Below are 22,544 nucleotides of genomic sequence, written 5' to 3'. Positions count from 1 at the left end.
TTTTCCTCCTTTCATCTTTTTATCACACAGTGTATATCGGCATCTCAATCCAGCGTGGTATCATCCTCAGACCAAGGAGAACTCTCAGTGCTCATGGCAGAATTCTCCTCGTAACCAGGACGGTTAAGAGCGAGAATTACAAAACCGCATTTCACAACATAACCCTTCTGTGGCTTAATGTTTGGCGCGTACGAATCTACTTTGACAGAGCACATTAACAGTGTCTTTTTTTCTTAATTCGGCAATACTACTTGGCTATTTTTACAGATTTTTAATTTTAAATATGGTTTTCTGCTGCTCACAGGTTTACAATGGTACTTTTTGTTGCAACAACGCTACCAAACAAAAGAATTTGTTCATAAAAGAAAACAGAATGATGAGGAATATCACACACAGACCAGGTATCAGAAATTTAGAACACTATACCAAATACAATAAAAGAAAAAAAATTACGTCTGTAAATGTTGTGTTACAGGTTGATATAGGAAATAACATTGTATGTACACCTTTAAAAGTTGTCGACCGTGCGAGTTTCATTCAAGTACGTGGAGTGAAACACCGTTCCCAAAATCATTTGTTTGGGTCGGTTTATCGCCAACGGAAAGTCGTTTTATGTTGATAGTAATCTTTCATTTGAAATAGTTAAGACGTAGGAGGCTGAACACTTCGCCGGCCGCTGTAACCGAGCGGTTCTAGGCGCTTCAGTCCGGAACCGTGCTGCTGCTACGGTCGCAGGATCGAATCCTGCGTCGGGCATGGATGTGTGTGATATCCTTAGGTTAGTTAGGTTTAAGTAGTTCTCAGTCTAGGGGACTGATGACCTCAGATGTCAAGTCCCATAGTGCTTAGAGCCATTTGACCCATACACTTCTTGAAGATCATCCACATGATGGGCTACACTAAACTGCTACCAAACATGAAAATACCGAGAAAGAGTCTAGAACGATATTAGTCGATAGGCGAATAAAAGTATATGAAACACATGAGCGAGTGAGAAGAAAGCTACACATATTTTAAAAGAATTTTATGTAAAAAGGTTTAGTTGAAGTTTATGTGTTGTTTTTGTTCAATGCGAACTAAATGAAAATGCAAAAATAAATTTCTAAAATATATCAGGAACATTTTAAAAAGAATAACCGTTGTTTTTGCGGTTAGACTTCTTGCTATGAATAAGGTGATCCAGTACCTTGGCGAAAATACATGTTTAATTCCGGAGGTACGCAAAAAACATATTCCGAAATTGTGCTAAACGCATTCTCTGAAAATTAATTCGAGCAGTTAGTTCATGAGCCTAAGCGAATAGTAAACGGTTACGAAAATACACTTGACCTCTTAGAAACAAATAATCCTGAGTTAATAACGAGCATCAAAACGGATACAGGGATTAGTGAACACAGGGTTGTCGTAGCGACATTGAATATTGTAACCCCCAAATCCTCCAAAAATAAACAAAAAATATAACTATTCAAAAAAGCAGATAAAAATTCACTTGGCGCCTTCCTGAGAGCCAATCTCCGCTCATTCCACATTAAAGTGTAGACCAGATGTGGCTTGAATTCAAAGAAATAGTATCGGTAGCAATTGAGAGATTTATACCAAATAAATTAACGAACGACGGAGCTGATCCTCCTTGGTACGCTAAACGGATTAGAACAGTTGCAGAAACAACGAAACAAACATGCCAACAGACGCAAAATCCCCAAGATTGGCGATCTTTTATAGAAGCTCGAAATTTAGGGCGGACTTCAATGCGAGATGCTTATAATAGTTTACACAACGAAATTTTGTCTCGAAACCTGACAGAAAACAAAGAGACTCTGGTCGTATGTGAAGCATGTTAGCGACAAGAAACAATCAGTGCCTTCTTTAAGCGATAGCAATGGAATTACTATCGAAGACAGTGCTGCCAAAGCAGAGTTACTAAATACAGTCTTCCGAAATGTCTTCACAAAAAAATACGGAGTAAATATTCTAGAATTCGAATCGAGAACAGCTGCCAACATAAGTAACGTAGAAGTAAAGATCCTCGGAGTAGTGAAGCAACTTAATTCACTTGATAAAAGCAAGTGTTCTGGTCCAGACTGTATACAAAATAAGGTTCCTTTCAGGGTATGCTGATGCAATAGCTCCATACTGAACGATCATATACAACCGTTCGCTCGACGAAAGATCCGTATCCAAAGACTGGAAAATTGCACAGGTCACACCAATATTTAAGAAAGGTAGTAGGAGTAATCCACTAAATTACAGGCCCATATCATTAACATCGATTTGCAGCAGGAGTTTGGAACATATATTGTGTTCGAACATTATGAATTACCTCGAAGAAAACGGTCTACTGACACACAGTCAACAAAGATTTAGAAAACGTCGTTCTTGTGAAACACAACTAGCTCTTTATTCGTATGAAGTGATGAGTGCTATTAACAAGGGATTTCAGATCGATTCCGTATTTCTGGATTTTCGGAAGGCTTTTGACACTGTAGCACACAAGCGGCTTGTAGTGAAATTGTGTGCTTATGGAATATCGTCTCAGTTATGTGACTGGATTTGTGATTTCCTTTCAGAGGTCACAGTTCGTAGTAGTTGGCGGAAGGTCATCGAGTAAAATAAAAGTGATTTCTGGCGTTCCCCAAGGTAGTGTTATAGGCCCTTTGCTGTTCCTGATCTATATATGAGATTTGGGAGACAATCTGAGCAGCCCTCTTAGATTGTTTGCAGATGACGCTGTCGTTTATCGACTAATAAAGTCATCAGAAGATCAAAACTACTTGCAAAACGATTTAGAAAAGGTATCTGTATGGCGCAAAGTTGGCAAGCGACCCTAAATAACGAGAAGTGTGAGGTCATCCACATGAGCGCTACAAGGAATCCGTTTAACTGCGATTACACGAGAAATTAGTCAAATCTAGAGGCCGTAAATTCAACTAAATTGGAAGGAACACATAGAAAATGTTGTGGCGAAGGCTAATCAAAGACTGCGTTTTATTGGCAGGACACTTAGAAACTGCAACAGATCTACTAAGGAGACTGCCTACACTAACGCTTGTCCGTCTTTTAGAATACTGCTGTGCAGTGTGGGATCCTTACCAGATAGGATTGACGGAGTACATCGAAAAAGTTCAAAGAAGGGCAGCACCTTCTGTACTATCACGAAAAAAGGGAGAGAGTGTCACTGAAATGGTACAGGATTTGGGCTGGACATCATTAAAACAAAGGCGTTTTTCGTTAAGGCGCAATCTTCTCACGGTATTCCAATCACCAACTTTCTCCTCCGAATGTGAAAATATTTTGTTGACACCGACCTACATAGGGAGAAACGATCACGGTGATAAAGTAAGGGAAATCAGAGCTCATACGGAAAGATATAGGTGTTCGTTCTTTCCCCGCGCTATACGAGATTAGAATAATAGAGAATTGTAAAGGCGATTCGATGAACCCTTTGCCAGGCAATTAAATGTGATTTGCAGAGCATGCATGTAGATGTAGCTGTAAATAAACCTGCCGTCAATTTGCCTCAGTCCACCTCACTGGCAGGGAGAGAAAATCCTTTCCCATCAGTGTTTGTAGCAGATGACGCGTTTCCTCTGTCACGAAATTTGATGAAGCTATAGCCTGGCTACAACAACCGATTATTATCAATTGATGATAGATTATTCAAATAGTCTCGGAAGCAGATGTAAGATTGGCATTGTCCAAAAAACGTTCAGGAAAGTATCTTTGCAATTATTTCAAGGCAACAATGAATTATTCAAAGGTTGAGTTTTCATTGTACTTGCAGCATTTTTGAAAATGTTTTTGGGATTTGGTCTACGAAATTTCGACATTTATTGAAACCGATATTATTAAATTCTAGTAAAGTGGAAATAATGGATCTTGCAAGTGCCTGTTCGAATAATTTTTTACGATGCCATTAAAAAAAATCGCTCCACCTAGCACTTTTTACAGGGGAGATTCTGGTGGGAACTTTATACTTGGTGTGTGGAGGTTAGAACTATAAGAATTACAGCTTTTAGCGCTAAAACTGTGTGGAGAAGATCTCTAAATGGAGTGGAGGTTATCAGAAACGACTTTAGAGATCAGTTTATACCGATGGCGGCCAAGATTTCATCACACCACGCTAAGTGTGTAGAGGGGTGGGGAGAGGGTAAAACTGCGAATGCCCGCATTTAAATGGCAGTGCAATAGCACTATATACGACTTAGTTCTAATTTCACATTTCTCAACATCATGGATCACAAAAAAACAAATTTTTAGTATTGTTTAATTATTGTTGACCTGCTGAAGACCTGTCGGCATGCGGACGGACACAGACTATTTCATAGATTTTCTCACTGAAGCTGCCACGTAATCATGTCATTTAATTTCATAACCGAAAAAAGGTCTTTCACACATGTATACCGATCGAGTATTGCAGTACTTTTGCAACCTCATTATGGACACATGAGAGCTCTACTTGAAGAAAGCAATGTGGACGTCCTGGACAGTTTTAACGTAAAAAGATTTGTCATTAAATCGGGAATTACCTTGCAGATGAATCAATTACATCTGCATATACACAGGGGTGCTTTCAACAAGCGGCAAATAGTCTCGGAAGCAGAAGTAAGATTGGCATTGTCCAAAAAACGTCCAGGAAAGTATCTTTGCAATTATTTCAAGGCAACAATGAATTATTCAAAGGTTGAGTTTTCATTAACGGCAGTGAGCTTAGGGAACTGGACTGTGTTTGTCGAAATGTTGCCTTTCTATAGCGCGAATTTCTTTTTAAATGCATATCCATAAAATCAGAAAGTAGTTGTTCCTCACCTTACAGTATCTTACACTGTACAGCCAAGTCCACTTAAAATGCAAGGTCTGCAATCCACTCCGGAAGTTCTAATTTTCGTTCCCGCCCTCCGGTCTCGTTCATAAATTCAACAATAGCGAGTTTTAAATCTAAAATCGTTCCGGGATTACCCCTTGACTTAATCAACGTACTTTGTAGCCATATATAAAGTCTCCATATCATTGTTCAGTTTCATTGAAAACTGTTGCAACTTCCAGTGGAATAATGCGTGCGACATCAGAAATTTCACTATTTGTATCACCGTTGTCTTCAAGTGCCGCATACTTACAAATTTAGCACAAAGTGCTTCTTGATGTACTGAACAATGAATCTTATCTGTCGATCTTTGTAATTCTTTGCTCTTTCACTCTCAGCTAAATGTATAAATTCTTTCTGCATTGTATTGCTACATCGTTTCCTGGAAATCGTCGGTTATGTGACTGCGTAATATATATTGAGAATTGAGATACCTCTCTTCTGTCATTCTCATTCACTTTTAAAGGCTTGTGATTATTAATCACCCGACTGCCTGTTTTTACGCTAACATCCACTGGACTTGTGAGCGTCCTTCATAATATGAACATATAGAGAAAGATAAACAGCGCTGACACCACGATTCTTCCTAAATGAAAAGATTTGCGCGACAGAAAAATGCCACACCGCAATACTGAATCAAATGTCGCGCTGTACCGAGTATTTCCGGCAAGGAACGAGCAAACTGCGGTACAGGTCGAGCTTTGAGCCGCCCGTGGCCGACACAGCTGGCCTGTGTGATGTTCGGCATGCGATGGCTGGTCCTGCTTTGTAACATATGAACTGTCAGTACCTCGACTGGATATTTTTTTTAAGAACAAGCTACCTTTCCGTAATTCTTGTAGTGTATTTCTAAAAGAAAAAAAAGAATTTGAAGTTCATGCTAATCATGCAGGTTTTCTAGAAGTCTTCCTCTTTCCGATTTCCAGAACTTTCTTGTGTTTCCGCGGAAACTGTCATTTGAAAGCGTGATTGTTTTTCCCATCTCCACTAATGAAACGCGAAACGTTTCCGAAAAGCAATTTAATACCTGTCCTCGTTTATTTCTGTATTCGACATGTAGAATATCCCGACGGCCGGAGTGGCCGAGCGGTTCTAGGCGCTACAGTCTGGAACCGCGCGATCGCTGCGGTCGCAGGTTCGAATCCTGCCCCGGGCATGGATGTGTGTGATATCCTTAGGTTAGTTCCGTTTAAGTAGTTCTAAGTTCTAGGGGACTGATGACCTCCGATGTTAAGTCCCATAGTGCTCAGAGCCAGGGATGAAAATCCATAAGTAGCCCTTCCACGGATCACGTTCAGATTTCGTTGTTCCAGACTGAAGCTCCTAGAACGGCTCGGCCACACCGGCTGGCAAGGAGTTGTTCATTTGAAGATCTTCAGTTACACTGCGCAACGGGATTAAAGGATGTCGAAACACCGAAATTGTCTCCCATTGCGACGCTTAAATCTAAGATATGGCTCACAGGTGCGTACAACCTTCCTCTGTAATAGTGCGAAAGTGTGGCGCTCTGCGTCGTCTCTCTCGGGTTCGATGACGCTTCAAACAGCAAGGCGTAGAGAAATGCGAAGAAAGTCCACAGCTCAGAAGTTCATGTGACGTGTAGGGTGCGTAAATAATGTCACATTGGCACCAAATTCCACCAAAATTCAGCTCAACGCCGTGGTAGACGTGTCAGACGACGGGAATGTCGCCACAGCCCCTCTTAACCACATTTAACTCCTTTTTTTCAGACCTCTGCGATGGAGGTCAGAACCACGACGTTGAAAACACACGGTTTTCTTATCAGTAGCGTAGAGGAAGATTCCAGACACATCAGCAATCAGACTCGGCACAGAAATTCCTCACGGGGTGGCACCAAGGGCGTCAGTGAAACCACTCCATTCCCTGGGGCGTTGATTCCCATACATTTCGCTGTTGAAAACGAAAGTTCGCCGTGTGATGAGCAACAGCAAGAAGTCCTTGAGTAACTTTGAACTACTGACACTCTCGGATGTTTCAGCCCTTCTCGATGGTAATTGTGGGGCTGTATTAAACATTATATGACACCTTTGAAGGGCAGCGCGACCGTAATTTTTGTTCTCGTGTACAGACTGGAACAACTACGGACCGTTCAAAACCGTTTCACGAAATCTGAACGTGATCCGTGGAAGGGATACTTATAGATTTTCATCCCTCCTTTATCGCAGGCTCCTATGGTGTGATCACGGGGGGTTCAAGATTAAGAAGTGCGTGAATAAAACGGCGAAGGATAGTTGTACGACCCGCCAGTTCGGCAACACCCTGGGTGACACACATGCGTCTTAGCTGAGTATGTTGGAGATGCATCTGTCTGAAATTTGGACACACATTCTGCCTTGCGGCTGCTCTAATGCAGGCAAACACCGCCCGGGTTGCCTAACACTCACACGCTAGAGCAGCCAAAAGGTTTAACGATTATTCACGTACACGTTGCACATCTCCGTGACCACGCCATAGGAGGGCGCAAGAAAGGAGGGATGAAAACGCGTAAATACACCTTCCTGCCACGGATCACGTTCAAATTTCGTCGAATGGGTTTGATTGCCCCTAGTCGTTCTACTCTCTACATGAGAGCAAAAATTGCAGTCGCGCTATCCTCCAAATGGGTCAGGTCACGTTTGATGGGTATTTAGCCCCAAAAGTCCTTGAAGTGTTGAAACTTCTGCGGTGTAAAAGGTAGTCAAGAAAGTCTTCTTCTTGCTCACACTGCGAACTGTAGTTTTCGTCCGCAATATGTATGAGAATCAACGCCCCAGGTAAAGGAGTGGTTTTACTGACATCCTTTATGCCACCCCGAGGCATTTTCGTAACGCTTCCGAGCGGTGTTGTGTCTGGAATACTTTCCTCCGCTACTGATAAGAAAACGTGTTACTTCAACGCATGCCGTCGCGGTGCTAGACTCCATCGCGTGACATGTTCATGGTGGCGCTCGTCAGAATATTGTGGTTAAATTAGGTGCCAATGTGACGTCATTAATTAACCTTAGACGTCACAGAACTGAGCTGTGGCCTTTTTGCACACGTGTCTACACCTTGCTCTCTGAAGATTCGTCGAGCCCTGCGGTGACGTCACAGGGCGTCACGCCTTTGCACCATAACAGAGGAAGGCTGTATACACGTTTGAGACAAATTTCAGCCTTATGTGTAAGAACGAGTGGTAATTATGGGGTTACGAAAAAGTGGTTCTTTAATTCTGTTGCGCAGTGTAGTTTCAAAATAGTTTGTCATCCACATATTGGAAAATTTTAGGTTGATGCGAAGACCGTAGCGTTTTTCTTAATTTTTCATAAACTGAATGGACGCACATAGGAGAGGCTTTAGTCATCAGTAATATATTCTCCTTCACCGTATACAACAGTCTGCCAACGCTAGGGTAACTTTTCCATTCCGCGAATATAGAAATCATCTGGTTTTGAGGCGGAGAACTTATCGAGACATGCCCAGAGCGAATTTTCATCTGGAAAGAAAATTCCTTGAAGGTTGTTCGATAGAGAGCGGAAGAGATGATGAGGACGCAAAATCATTTGAACAAGGTAGAAACGGAATGACTTCCCAAATCAGTTCCTGTACAGTGTTTTGTGCGTCTGGGAGAATGCAGGGGCGCGTCACCGTGGACTGCAAGACGTCTGTGTTGTTGTCAATAAATGTCAGCAGTGATGGTTACACCACGGGGAAGCAATTCGTAGTGCACCACATCGTCGCTGTTCCACCAGATGCATAACATTATATTTCGTAGATACTCGCATGTCTTTGTATGGGGAGGTACTACTTTAGAGATACTACTTTGCTCGGGCTCAGTCATTCTTTTCATACCATTTCCTGTCACTAATAACGATACAAGATGGCAATGGTCGGTGGTGTTTACGAGAAAATTTATGACCAATAAGCTGAGATGCCTGGCCACTCGCTGACTTTTGTGATTTTGGATTCGAGCATGCGGTGCCCATTAGCCCGATTTTTAAACATCCCCCACTAGACGCAGTGTTGCACGATAGTGGAATTATCACAGTTCATCACTTCTGCGAGTTATCGAGTACACTGTCGTGGATTACGGTGGATTAATGCGTTTAAACGATCTTTATCATGCCCTGAAGCTCTTCCTGAAAGTAGGGTACCACTAATTTCAAAACGATCCTCGCTAAAACGAGAAAACCATTTTCTTGCCGTGGTCTATTCAATCGCATTATCCACTCCATACACAGCGAAAATGTTTCTGGCTGCCTCCGCTGTTGTCAACATTCCAAAGAACTCAAACAGAAGAATACATCGGAAATGTTCCAATTTCTCCACTTGGCACTTCATTTTCTAGCGTCCACAGCTCTACTCACTAACTCCAACTGACAATATATAAACTCAGATAGCAGCAGTGAACAACAAATAAAAACGACAGTTGATAAATAAACCCATAGCAACCGGAAAACCAAAAAGCTAAACAAAAACGCTTAATGTAAGATAGAATCACGTCAGACGATGACGATAACACACACGACCACGTACCACACTGAGCCAATCTTCCCCCAACACGCCCACACTTCTAATGTTGCGAAACATTATTTCAGACAAGCCCCTTTCGATACGATTCAGATCTTGTATCACTTTAGACACGCAGCACACTTCGGGGACACAGGAAAATGTTGAGATTCTGAATCGTTGGAGTGCCGATTCAGATTCAGCAGTGCAACAAAGACGCGCAACATTGAGTATCGGTGTGAATAAGGTTTAGCAGCAGCTGGCTAATCGCGTGCGCAGTGTGTAATGGTAGGTACTAAAAGGTCGCAGTGGAAGGATATTGTATCAGGGGTCCCACAATGATCAGTATTGGGCTCATTACTTTTCTCATTACATGCCACTAATGCGTCAACTGTTCTCTCCCACTGCAGTTACCACCTATACGCTGACGACCTTCAGTTATCTCTCAGTGTAAGTCCAGCAAACCTGCACACAGCCATCGATCATGTATATGCTGCCTTACTTGCTTTATCAGAATGGTCGCAGAACTTAGGTCTGAAACTAAATCCTTTCAAAACGCAAGAAATCTTAGTCGCCCACAAAAGACTTATTACAACACAGCACAGTGAATCTCTTCCATGCTTAATTTTAAATGGCCCCGAAATAACTTTTTCTTCTTCTGCAAACAACTTGAGGATAATCCTGGCCCACCATTTAGACTGGACTGAACACACTGCTGCAGTCTGCAAGAAAATTTCTGTATCCCTTCATTGTCTACAGAAATATAAAAAAGTATTTCCATTCGAGCTTAAGAAGCAGCTCGTAGAACCTTTAACACTCCCTACTCTCGACTAAGGCGATGCTATTCATCAAGGACTTTCGTACGAAAACTCTCACAGGCTTGAACTGGCGATGAATGCTGCGTACGATATATTTGTGACGTTCGTTCAAATGGTTCAAATGGCTCTGAGCACTATGGGACTCAACTGCTGAGGTCATTAGTCCCCTAGAACTTAGAACTAGTTAAACCTAACTAACCTAAGGACATCACAAACATCCATGCCAGAGGCAGGATTCGAACCTGCGACCGTAGCGGTCTTGCGGTTCCAGACTGCAGCGCCTTTAACCGCACGGCCACTTCGGCCGGCGTGACGTTCGTTATTACGATCATATCATTCCAGCCTATGAACAATTATAGTGGCTACGTGCTGAAAAAACGTAGGGACTACCATACTTTATGTTTACTCCATCGTCTTCTCAATCATCAGACTACCTTTTACTTATCGTCACCCATAACATTACTATCTGAACATCACAGCAGAAATACTCGCTCTCAACAAAGTAAGATCCTCTCAGTACCACCACACAAAACCGTCATGTTTTGTAAATCATTTTCTGTACCCGGAACCCGACTTTGGAACTATCTTCCTCAAAATATCAGAGAAATTAAATCCCTTCCAAACTTCAAAAAGCAGCTAATGGCTCACTTTCTCTCGCATTAACTACCTTTCCCACATACTGGTCTGCAGCCCACACTCTTCAATCCCCCCCTCCCCTAACTTTTCCCTTCTCCTCGCTTACAGAGTTATTTTCTTAAATCAAGTCCTCTCCTAACAGCCACTGTTACTGTCGTTCCAATTGTCTTGTTCTTCGTCCTTTCTTTTTCTAACAATACTAAACATGATTAAAGTTGTTCTAAACTAGTCTATATTATTTTTAATGCATTTTGTTTTATTATTACTGTTATCATTGCCATTTATCCTTACTTTCATTATTGTCAACTGTTATTATTATTATTATTATTATTATTATTATTATTATGCTTATTATCATCTGTATATCACATCATTTTCATGAATGTTTTGGTAATATATCTGTATGTGTTGTTCTTGGTCAGATGTAAGAGAGGGCATTAAGGCCCTAATATTGTCAGGCTAAATAAGCAAATAAATAAATAAATAAAATAAATACTTTATGCAGCTACTTGTCTGCCGATGACACTTGAATTCTCGTCACCTACACGAAGGAATTGTCCTCCAGCTGCGGTGCCCTCGTCCTTCTAGGACTCTCCCAGACAGAAACAGGAGGCTTGAGACATGACAGACAGACGCGGCTATTCGGAAGGAAATCGGCCGTGCCGTTTCAAAGGAACCATCCTGGCATTTGCCTGAAACGATTTAGGGAAATCACGGAAAACCTACATCAGGATGGCCGGAGAAGGGGTTTGAACCGTCGTCCTTCCGAATGCAAGTCCAGTGTGCTAACCACTGCGCCACCCCGCTCGGTATAGAGACAGAAAATAGTTTATCTCACTGATAAAAATACAGATGAAGCAAAACCCAAGGACCCAGCAAAAAAAACCTGTCACCATTGCGAAGCCGGTGAAATTCTAGCCCTTATTCACGTGCAATACTTGTACTAGCAATAAGTTCAATGTAATTTGTTTTCAGTACTAGTATCAGGTGTAACTAGCGAAGGACATTACACGGGTAGACCATGATGCTAATTTATTTCATCTTTTCCAAGGAATCAGCGTGCAAGCACTAATCATGAAGAGTATTTATATTTATAGACATTATAACAATGTGTACATAAAGTATAATATCATTAATGGCGACAGTGACAGTGTTTATGCATGCACGTGCCGTTACTGCATGAACCCAGACACCGTCACCTTGCATTCATGTTGAAGGACATTATATTGTAATAAATGCCGTGACTGCATAAATATAGACAGCGTCGCCACTAATGATATAACCACTCCTGGCGGGACTAAAATGACGCCGGCCGGTGTGGCCGTGCGGTTCTAAGCGCTTCAGTTTGGAACTGCGTGACCGGTACGGTCCCAGGTTCGAATCCTCCCTCGGGCATGGATGTGTGTGATGTCCTTAGGTTAGTTAGGTTTAAGTAGTTCTTAAGTTCTAGGGGACTGATGACCTCAGATGTTAAGTCCCATAGTGCTTAGAACCATTTGAACCATTTTTGAACTAAAATGACATTTGTCTTCGTATGTACGAGCTTTTGAATTGCGTAACATAGGCCTATGGGGGTTTGGACGGGCACTGGCGGTGTGCTCCGATAGCCGAAGTGGTTCAGGTGGTCGCTCACGGCAAGCGGGAACACCGGGTACGTGTCCCGGCACAAATTTTAATTTTTTGCGATTAGCTGATGCTAATACATACTCTGTGAATCTGTTTCGGAACGAATACAATTCTGTGATTTTTACGACGATACATCGCATCTATATATGGCTGGCGGCTATGTCGCCCCGAGAAAGTTCGCTTTTGGAGGTGTGCGAGTCCGGGTGTGTGTGCTGAAGAAGAGGACGTTAGTTGTGACTAAAGTGTTTTCCTGGAGACGTGTTTAGGGACTTGGCAAAATTTTTATAAGAGTTCAGGAACTTAAAAAACGGTTTCCTACAGTTAGTTTCGTGGACTAACTTTGAACAGCAGAGCGGTTGACGATTTTTGAATTTTCCAACACAGCTTCGTGGATTTTAACTTAGAACTGTAACATCGTGTGCCGGATTTACAAGGGGACCGTACGAACTTCCCCTAACCGATTTCATACATTCCACTGTTTATATATTCAGTTGTTTCTAGGTTATGCAGACTAGTGGTGTTAATAACTATGACTATGTGCTCTTCTGCCTGTCTTTGTTTGTGTTTTAGTGTCAGTATTTGCCGCACAGTATTTTTTTCGTTGAAAGAAAGACGCTGTTAGCGTACCGGAGCGCAGCTGCGCATCTGGCACGCTTTGATACTACCGACAGTTTCTGTTCTGTGAGATGCTGTACTCTTTGCCCCTAGGTAGGGCTGGGACTGCTCGCAAGACAGGATATTCTCCAGGCAGGGCTGTAAAGCGACCTGTGTCCCAGGCACGCGGAACAGCTCTCCACCTGCCCGTAAACATACCAGAGCAGCCACGTTAATTTCGACGGACAATACGCTCTCCAGTTACCGCCACCTGCTATGGCAATACACTCGTGGCTCATTCCCCAGACGCTGGGTTCTCTAGTGCTCATCCCAGTTCCGTTAATAATTCCACACGGAACTGTTCGCCATTGTGCAGTTTTAATTTGATTGTGGTGTCTGTTTCCTGTACCGCTTTAAAATGTAACCATGCACCCAGCTTCTCTGCATAGCGCGACGGAGGACAGAAGCTGTATTTTGTTTCGAGTTAACTCCCCCCCCCCCCCCCCCCCTGAAAAGTTCATTCGATAATTAAACTCAGCCGTTTAAAGGGTATCTGCGTAATGATGATTCAGAGTTTAAGGAATAATGAGGAAGTGAAAATTTACGAATTTGTGATACTGATCCTTGATCGGAGAAGGTATGAAGCCAGACATGTTATGAGATAACACTTCCAGCGAAGTATTATGGCCTACGAGTCGGAGCTCGTTCGACGTAAGGAATTCATATGTTAATAACGTAGCTGGTGACAACGTAACCGTACATCATGAAAGGGGCGAGGGGGGGTGGGGGCAGGAATCTCCACGACAGAGCTTTGTGTGACGAAGTCGTCTTTGTGTTCATTATGGAGGGCACCCTGTCATCGTCGGTTGTGATGAAGCATCTTTTGAAAATTGCGTAGATACATAATATGACTTAGACAGACCAGTAGCATGTTGCAGATGTTACTCTATCTGTATAACAAGCAAGCAATTAAGGATACAAAGGAGAAATTTGAAAAGGATGTTAAAGTTCAGTGAGAATAAACAAAAACCTAGATGTTTGCCAGAAACATTGTAATTCTGTCAGAGAGGGCAAAGCACTTGGAAGAGTAGTTGAGTGAAATGGATGGTGTCTTAGAAAGAGGTTATAAGATGAAAATAAAAAACAGGAAATTAAGGATAATGTTGTCGAATTGAGTCAGGTAATGCTGAAGGCATTAGTTTAGGAAATGATACACTAAAAACAATAGATGAGTTTTGCTATTTTGGCAGCAAAATAACTGACGGTGGCCGAAGTTGACAGGATATAAAACGCAGACTGATTATAGCAAGAGAATCATGACTTTGTTAACATCACATATTTGCTAACATATAACATAAATTTAGGTGTTAGGGCGTCTTTTCTGAAGGTATTTGTCTGAATTGTGGCGTTGTACGGAAACGATACCTGGATGATAAGCAGTAGAGAGAAGAAAGGAATATGAATATTTGAAATCTGGTGCTGCAGAAGAATGTACTAAATCGAACTAGGGAGGAAAGGAAAGAAATTTATGAGACAATTTAACTAAAAAAAAAAAAATAGGTGGGTTGACTCAATACATCTACAATCGTATTCCGCCAGCCACCGTACTGCGCTTGACGCAGTGTGCCACGTAGCAGTACTAGTCATTTTCTTTCCTGTTCCAATGGCAAACAGAGCGAGGGAAGAACGACTGTCTGAAAGCCTCCGAACCGCGACCTAATTCCTCCCATCTTATCTTCGTCGTCTTTAGGCGAAATGTACGTCGGCGGCAGCAGAATCGTTCCGCTGTGGGCCTAAAATAAACCGGTTCTCTAGATTTCCGCAGCAGTGCCTCACGAAAAGGACAATGACGACGATACGAACGTAATGACACATCAAACCCCGAAGGGAGAGAAACTCCGACGCGCCCGTGCCCATTTGAATTCATGAAGCGTCTCCGTAATACTCGCATGCTAATCGAACGTACCTGTAGCAAATCTAATAACGGGCCTCTGAATTTCTTCGTTGTCTTCCTTTAATCCGACCTAAGGCATCATGAAGTAGATGAATTGGTAACTGAGTGTGAGGAGATAAAAATCATAGAGGAAATCCAAGACTTGTCTAAGCAAGCAGATTCAAAGGGTGTAGGTTGTAGCGGTTTATGCAGAGATGAAGCGGCCTGCACTGAATAGACTACCGTGGTGAGCTGCATCAAACCAAGTATCTACTCGGATTTGTGTCATTGCTCCATTGGGTCCACCGTATCCCACATGTCCGCTGTCGGCGTTGGACAAAAACTTGCAATTTCATAGCCAACCTAGATACGCCATGGAGTGGTATCGATACATGTTACGGAATAATTTTCTGGGGCTATTCCATATATAGACACAAAGTATTCACTGCACAGAATCGAATCCTAAGGATAATATTTGGTACCCATTCTCAATCTCCATGTAGGCAATGTGACGTCGGGAGGAGACGCGACTCGTAACGATGTTCGTCCCCGTCGGTGTGACGTGGAGCAGCACCTGAAACTCTCGTAAGAACACAACTTCTCGCTTGGTTTATAAATATTCTGTTATCTGCCCACAACAGTCTTCTGAGCTTGTGCGAACTGGTAAACTGCAATTGTTTAATTTTATTTTTATGCTCGTTTAGTTCTGTGGTGAAATTCTTTATTTCATCATTACGGTCGTTTTTCACATCATACGTAGCGAGGATGAAATTTTGCTGTCTACTATTCCGCTGCTATGCCGTTGCTACGTCTGGTTATTAACAACGGTCCGAAGTAACTCCAGAGATAACTTATGATAGAGTAAATGTTTCTTTAATACGCCGTAATACTGGTTTAAACTAATCACTCTTCACTGACCATTATTCACGTACTCACTTAGTGACTTAAAAGGTTTAAAGAGTCAATCAACTTGCATTAATACACATTGTATTGCCCGTTTAATGCGATAGGCGACACGTAAGATTTACCTTTTGATTAAGATTTTATTGTTCTTTCTGTAATTAATTGTTTGACAACACACGCACACCAATATGTCATTCAAGATTATCTTCTGTTCAGTTCAGTAATCGTAAGGTTGACGACAACTTCTCACTAATCGGCGTACTTGTCTTTCTTCGTGTCTTCGTTTTATTTTGTCCTACTCAAGACTATGAATTGTTTTTCTGTCGTTGATCCATTGCTCTCAAGGTTTGTAACTCTTCATCAGTACGAAGGCTAAGTACGATAAACCAATATCAGTCAACTGAAGTCTAACACTCGTCTTACTATACCGTCGCGTTGAGAACGGTAAAGATTAACTTTCTTCAGTCGAATGACTGAGCGATACTTCAATCTCTATCTCACGAATTATGGAACTTCCAAAAATGAAACTATCTAATAGTGTTTGCATCCAGACAACTATCGCAAAAGTACTCTAGAGCGACTCAAGAGCAACTAACTAACTGAACATTTCCATATCCGACTTGCATTGCAGTCGCATTGAATTTCCTTTTCGATGCGGCTACAACTCTCTTCTATGGTAAATGTTATCTCTGACTGAATTACTTTCTTGGATTTAACCTTCCTTCGCATGATTTTGAGTTTATTCTATAGATGTTTGGTAAAGAATCTCTGATAATCCTTTCCTTTTATCTCCCCTTTTTGTATCCTATTCTCAGTATTTGAATGATTTAGGTGTTAATCAAAATATTACCAGCGTAGATTTCATCGTCAATAGTTCCCGCCACTGTCAAGATGACTCACTTCCCTAGTTTAAGTTTCCACAAAGTTCGTTAATTGGGGTTTTCTGTCCTTGGGGCGTTACAGCAACTGTTTGAAAAGTGAGGCACAACTGCATACGAGAAGGGTAGCAGAGTTGATCTACAAACTAGCGACTAATTTCTTTGACGTCCATATTTCGTAGAATCCTAGAACATATTTTGAGTTCAAATATAATGTGGTATTTCGAACAGATTAATCTCCTCTTTGCCAATCAACATGTATTCCCGAGACAACTGTCATACGAAACACAACTTACGCACCTCTCACATGAAATCGTAGAAATGACGGATCAATGGAATCAGATGAACGCAGCATTTTTGGCATTGTGTAAAACATTTGACTCGGCACCAAATGTACATCTATGAACAAAAGTACGACTGCACCATGTATCAATCGAAATTTATTACGGGATTGTGGATCTGTTGCTAGGAAGGACACGAGGAGTGCCCCAGGTAGGTATGTTGGGACTCTTATTCAGGTCACATATCAGTGACCTGTAAAATAATATCAATAGTAACCTGACACTTCTTGCAGAGAATGCACATATCTGTAAAGAAATGCTACTTAAAAGAAAAAAGTTACACAAATATCGATTCAGATCATGATAGGGAAAAAAAGGAAAAACGCACCACGAAGGAATTATCCAAATGGGACAGAAAGCAGTAGAAGTGAGTTACGGACACACAATTGATTACAGTTTCCGAAATGTTGCGTGGTATATTCAAGAGAGAGACTTTCACAAATTGAGCAAGTCAATAACGCCCTTGTGGCCCTTATGCAAACACTTATTCGGCTTGGCATTGATAGCCTGGGTTGTTGGATATTTTCCTGAGAGATATCGTGCCAAATTCTGTCCAAGTGGGGTGTTAGATCGTCAAAGTCCAGAGATCGTTGGAGGACCCTGCCCAGTATGCGCCAAACGTCTTCATTTGTGGAGAGAACAAGGCGGTCTTGCTGACCGATGTAGGGTGTGGCAAGAACGAAGGCAAACAGAAGAAACTCTCACCGTGTGCAGGTGGGCAGTATTTTGCTGAATTTTTACGCCCAGGAGGGCTAGCTATGAAGGGCAAGAAAACGGGGCGTAGAATATCGTCGGCGTATCCCTCTGCTGTAGGGTGCTGCGGATGACAACCAAAGGGGTCCTGCTATGAAAAGAAATAGCGTCCCAGACCATCACTCCTGGTTGTTGGGCCATGTGGGAGGCAACAATCAGCAGAGACGTCTTCAGCCTGAAATCTCATTGACTGGAGCAGAACTGTCTTCAGCCTGAAATCTCATTGACTAGAGCAGAATTGTCTTCAGCCTGAAATCTCATTGACTAGAGCAGAATTGTCTTCAGCCTGAAATCTCATTGACTGGGGCAGAATTGTCTTCAGTGATTAGTCCCGATGATGAGTGGAGACGTATCTGGAAGACGTATCTGGAATCTGGAGACGTATTTGGAAGATCGATCTGGAAGACGTATCTGGAATCTGGAAGACGTATCTGGAGATGCTCCGGACAGCTGTCTGAGTCCAACCTGACTGTCACTCCTCTGGTTGTCATTCGAGGCAGGCATACAGCACAGCGGTACTCCGACGATATTCTACGTCCCGTTTTGTTGTCCTTCATGGCAAGCCGTCCTGGACGTTCATCTGCCCGGTTGCACATGGCGAGAGTTTCTACTATGTGTCTTCGTGCTTGCCAAACCCTACCTTGACCAGCAAAGTCGCCGGATCTTTACCTAAGTGTCAACGTTTGGAGAATTATGGGCAGAGCCCTTCAAACAGGTTGGGATTTTGACGATCTAATGCGCCAGTTGGACAGAATTTGGGACTATACCTCCCAGGAGGACATCCAACAACTCTGTCGATCTATTCCAAGCCAGATAATTGTTTGCATAAGGAGCAGAGGTGGACCAACGCGTTATTTACTTACTCAATTAGTGAAGCTCTTTCCCTTCGACAAATCATATAATTTTTCTAAAATTGTTATAATTTGTTTGTTCACACATATATATCACATCCACTCATTTTCATCCCATTCGGATAATTCCTGCGTGGTGCGTCTTTTTTCAAAGTGGTGCAAAGATTGGGAACTTGTTTTATATGTTCAAGAAACTAAAAATTCCTGTATCCTGTGACTATAACATCAGTGTGTCGCAAATGCCATCAGTCAACTCGCATAATTATCTGAGTATGATAATTGGCAGGAATATGAAATGTAATGATCACGTAGGCTAGGTTGTAGGTAAGCCAAGTGTCAGATATCGGTTCATTAGCGAGGCTTTAATAAAAGGCAGTCAATGTACGAAGGAGAGTGTTAACAAATCACTTGTGCTTCCGATCTTAGAATATTGATCATCTCAGTGGGGATCTTGCGAAGTAGGACTAAGAGGGATATTGATCGTATAAAAGAAGGCTGTAACGAATGGTCACATGTTTGTTTGACCCACGGAAAAACATCATGGGGATGATGAAAAAAACTGAACTGATAGAACCCCCTCGTGAAAGTATAGCTACAAAGTTTGAAGAACCAGCTTTAAGTGAGGAATCTACGAATTTACAGCAGCCACCTACATATCCCTACCGTAGGGATCGCGAAGACAAAGTTAGACTGTTTACAGCACGCACAGAAACGTGTATACAGTGTCTTCGCGTGTTCCATTCGCGACTGGAACGCGAAGAAATCCTTTGCATGTGGTACCAAGCGAAATAACCCCCATTACGCACTGTGGCTTACAGAGTATCTTTGTAGATGGAGATACTAATGACGGTGTGATGGTACTTCCGCATCGCGTAGCTGCGTCATAAACTACTCGCAAACTCCGATGGGCACACGGTTAATTGAGAGTCCTCGTTAGGAAAAATATCGGGTGCCTTATAAGACGTCCTAATTCGGGAAACTAATGGAACCTGTTTACTGTCCGGCTCAAATATCGAGCAGTCGATCCTTTTAATGAGGCACACGACGCTCGTCAGGTGTAATCTAAACCTACAGCTACACCCACATCTGTACGATTACTCTGCAATTCACAGTTAATCGTGGGGCAGAGGGTTCTTAGAACCAACTTCGGACTATTTCTCTACCGTTCCATTCTTTAACAGTGCGTGGAAAAATGAAGACTTAAATCTCTCCGTACGAGCTTTGATTTCTCATAAAAAAAATGGTTCAAGTGGCTCTGAGCACTATGGGACTTAACAGCTGTGGTCATCAGTCCCCTAGAACTTAGAACTACTTAAACCTAACTAACCTAAGGACATCACACACATCCATGCCCGAGGCAGGATTCGAACCTGCGACCGTAGCAGTCGTGCGGTTCCGGACTGCGCGCCTAGAACCGCGAGACCACCGCGGCCGGCGATTTCTCTTATTTTATTACGATGATCATTTCTTCCTATGTAGGCTAGCGGCAGTAAAATGTTTTCGTATTTAGAGGAGAAAGATACTGATTGAAATTTCCCGAAAAGATCTCGTCGCAGCGAGAAATGCCATTGTTTTAATGACTGCGAACCCAATTCATTTATCATATTCATGATACTCTCTCCCCTATTTCGCGATTATACGAAACGAGCTGCCCTTCTTTGGTCTCTATCGATGTCCTCCGTCAATCCTATGTAGCAAGGATCCCATATCGCACACGAATAGTGTAACAGAGGACGGACAATCGCAGTGTAGGCAGTCTCTTTAGTAGACCTGTCGCATCTTATAGGTGTTCTGCCAGTACAATGTAGTCTTTGGTTTGCTTTCCCCATAACATTAATCATGTGATCGTTTCAATTTTAGCTGTTCGCAACTGTAATTCCTAGGTATTTAATTGAATTGAAAGCCTTCAGTTTGCGAGAGTTATCGTGTAAGAGAATTTTAATGTATTTATTTTGGTACTCATGTGGATGACCACATTGCTTTCATTATTTAATTCGATTACCACTTTTAGCATGATACAGACATCGTGTATAAATCATTTTGCAATTGTCTTTCAACTTCTGAAGTCTTTTACTAGACGGCAATGACAGCACAGTCTGGAAACAATGCAACAGGGCTGCTCAGATTGTCAGCTAAATCGTTTATATAGACTAGGAACAGCAGAAAGCACCCTTGGGGAACGCCAGATATCGCATATGGTTTACTGGATGACTTTTTGTTGATTACAACGTACTGTGACCTTCTAGATAGGAGATCTCGAATCCAGTCGCATAAGTGAAACAATACGCCATAGGTGCGCAATTTGAGTAGAAGTCACGGTGTCAAAATCCTTCTGGGAATATAGAAGTATGGAATGAATTTGAGATCCCTGTCGATAGCACTTCTTACTTCATGTGAATAAAGAGCTAGTTGTTTTCACAAGACCGATATTATCTGAATCGTCGACGACTTTGTGATAATAGACCGTTTCCCTCGAGGTAATTCGTAACTTTCGAACTCAGTGCATATCCCAAAATCCTACTGCAAATCTACGTCAGTGGCATGGGTCGGTCTGTAATTCAGTGGATTACTTCTATTTCCTTTCATGAGTATTGGTGTGACCTGTGGAACTTTCCAGTCTTTAGGAACGTAGTTTTCTTCCAGCGAGACATTGAATATGACTGTTAGGTGTGGTGCTGCTGTGTCAGTCTTGTTTGAAAAACAACCAATTAATGTACTCTGTGCACAGGAAGACTTTTTTCTTTGTAATAAGTGCTTTAAGCTGCTTCGCTGCACCGACAATGACGAAATCACAAGATGTGTTTGCAGAATCCTCAGCAATGATATTGTTCCGTGTGAAATATTAGTACTTGGCATTGAATCGCTTTTGGAATGACTGGAGTGATTTACTGTTCTGTAGGGATCACCAACTGCCGGGATGGAAACCCCTATTGTTTTTTCAGGATGTAGACCGAGGACCTGTTAGGCATCCTTAGACGCAATAACACAGTATTCAAGACTATTCCATTTATTACTCAGAACACAAATAGTTACCGTGTCTTGTGCGACGGCTAGTGCCTAAGTAATCCGGAGGGGAACCCGCTGAATCCAATAGCAGATTCATGGCTGCCGAGGATGCTGACCAACACTAGAAAACACACACACACACACACACACACACACACACACACACACACACACACACGATATTGGCACACCATAAAGGTAGAGTCTTGTACTACAAGGAAGCGAAGGAGAGGATGATGTTATGGGTGACTGGTATCCTCTTTCTGGAATACAAATGCACATGTGGTTCATATGATTATTTACATGAAGCTGGTACTTAACATCAATAGGGCCCATGTTCGTGGTACAAGCTCGTCAGTAGTAGTCCTCTTGAGGATAATATCAAAAATGGTTCAAATGGCTCTGAGCACTATGGGACTCAACTGCTGAGGTCATTAGTCCCTTAGAACTTAGAACTAGTTAAACCTAACTAACCTAAGGACATCACAAATATCCATGCCCGAGGCAGGATTCGAACCTGCGACCGTAGCGGTCTTGCGGTTCCAGACTGCAGCGCCTTTAACCGCACGGCCACTTCGGCCGGCGCGGATAATATTGGTAGCATTGCTATTACAAACGTTAGTCACTAATCTGGTCGCTATATACTGTTGTACCCTGCGATGAACTGTACCCGCTCTGCGGTTGAACTGACAGACGCCAAATTGGAGTGAGTCAAGTGAGCCCCTCCGGTCAGAGGAGGCGGCCTAAATACTTGCTGTCGAGAGGGCGTTGGCGGCATGTTGTTTATCGGTGTGTCTCTGGCCTCTCTCGTGATAGGTGCACTTGATTCAGCGCCTACTAACGATTTTCGAGCTACG

At 42.4% G+C, this 22,544-nt stretch overlaps 1 protein-coding gene across 1 annotated transcript in view; it reads right to left on the bottom strand.

The window, feature by feature from the left end:
- The window catches only part of LOC124711739 (CB1 cannabinoid receptor-interacting protein 1-like), a 1,345,746-nt gene that overhangs the window by 406,280 nt on the left and 916,922 nt on the right, over positions 1–22,544 (bottom strand). The gene's annotated exons all lie outside the window — the stretch shown is intronic.

Source organism: Schistocerca piceifrons, chromosome 8, assembly GCF_021461385.2.
Source record: "Schistocerca piceifrons isolate TAMUIC-IGC-003096 chromosome 8, iqSchPice1.1, whole genome shotgun sequence".
NCBI classification, from domain to species: Eukaryota; Metazoa; Arthropoda; class Insecta; order Orthoptera; family Acrididae; genus Schistocerca; species Schistocerca piceifrons.
Note: the sequence above shows the minus strand (reverse complement) of the source record. Positions and strands in the feature narration are given on the sequence as shown.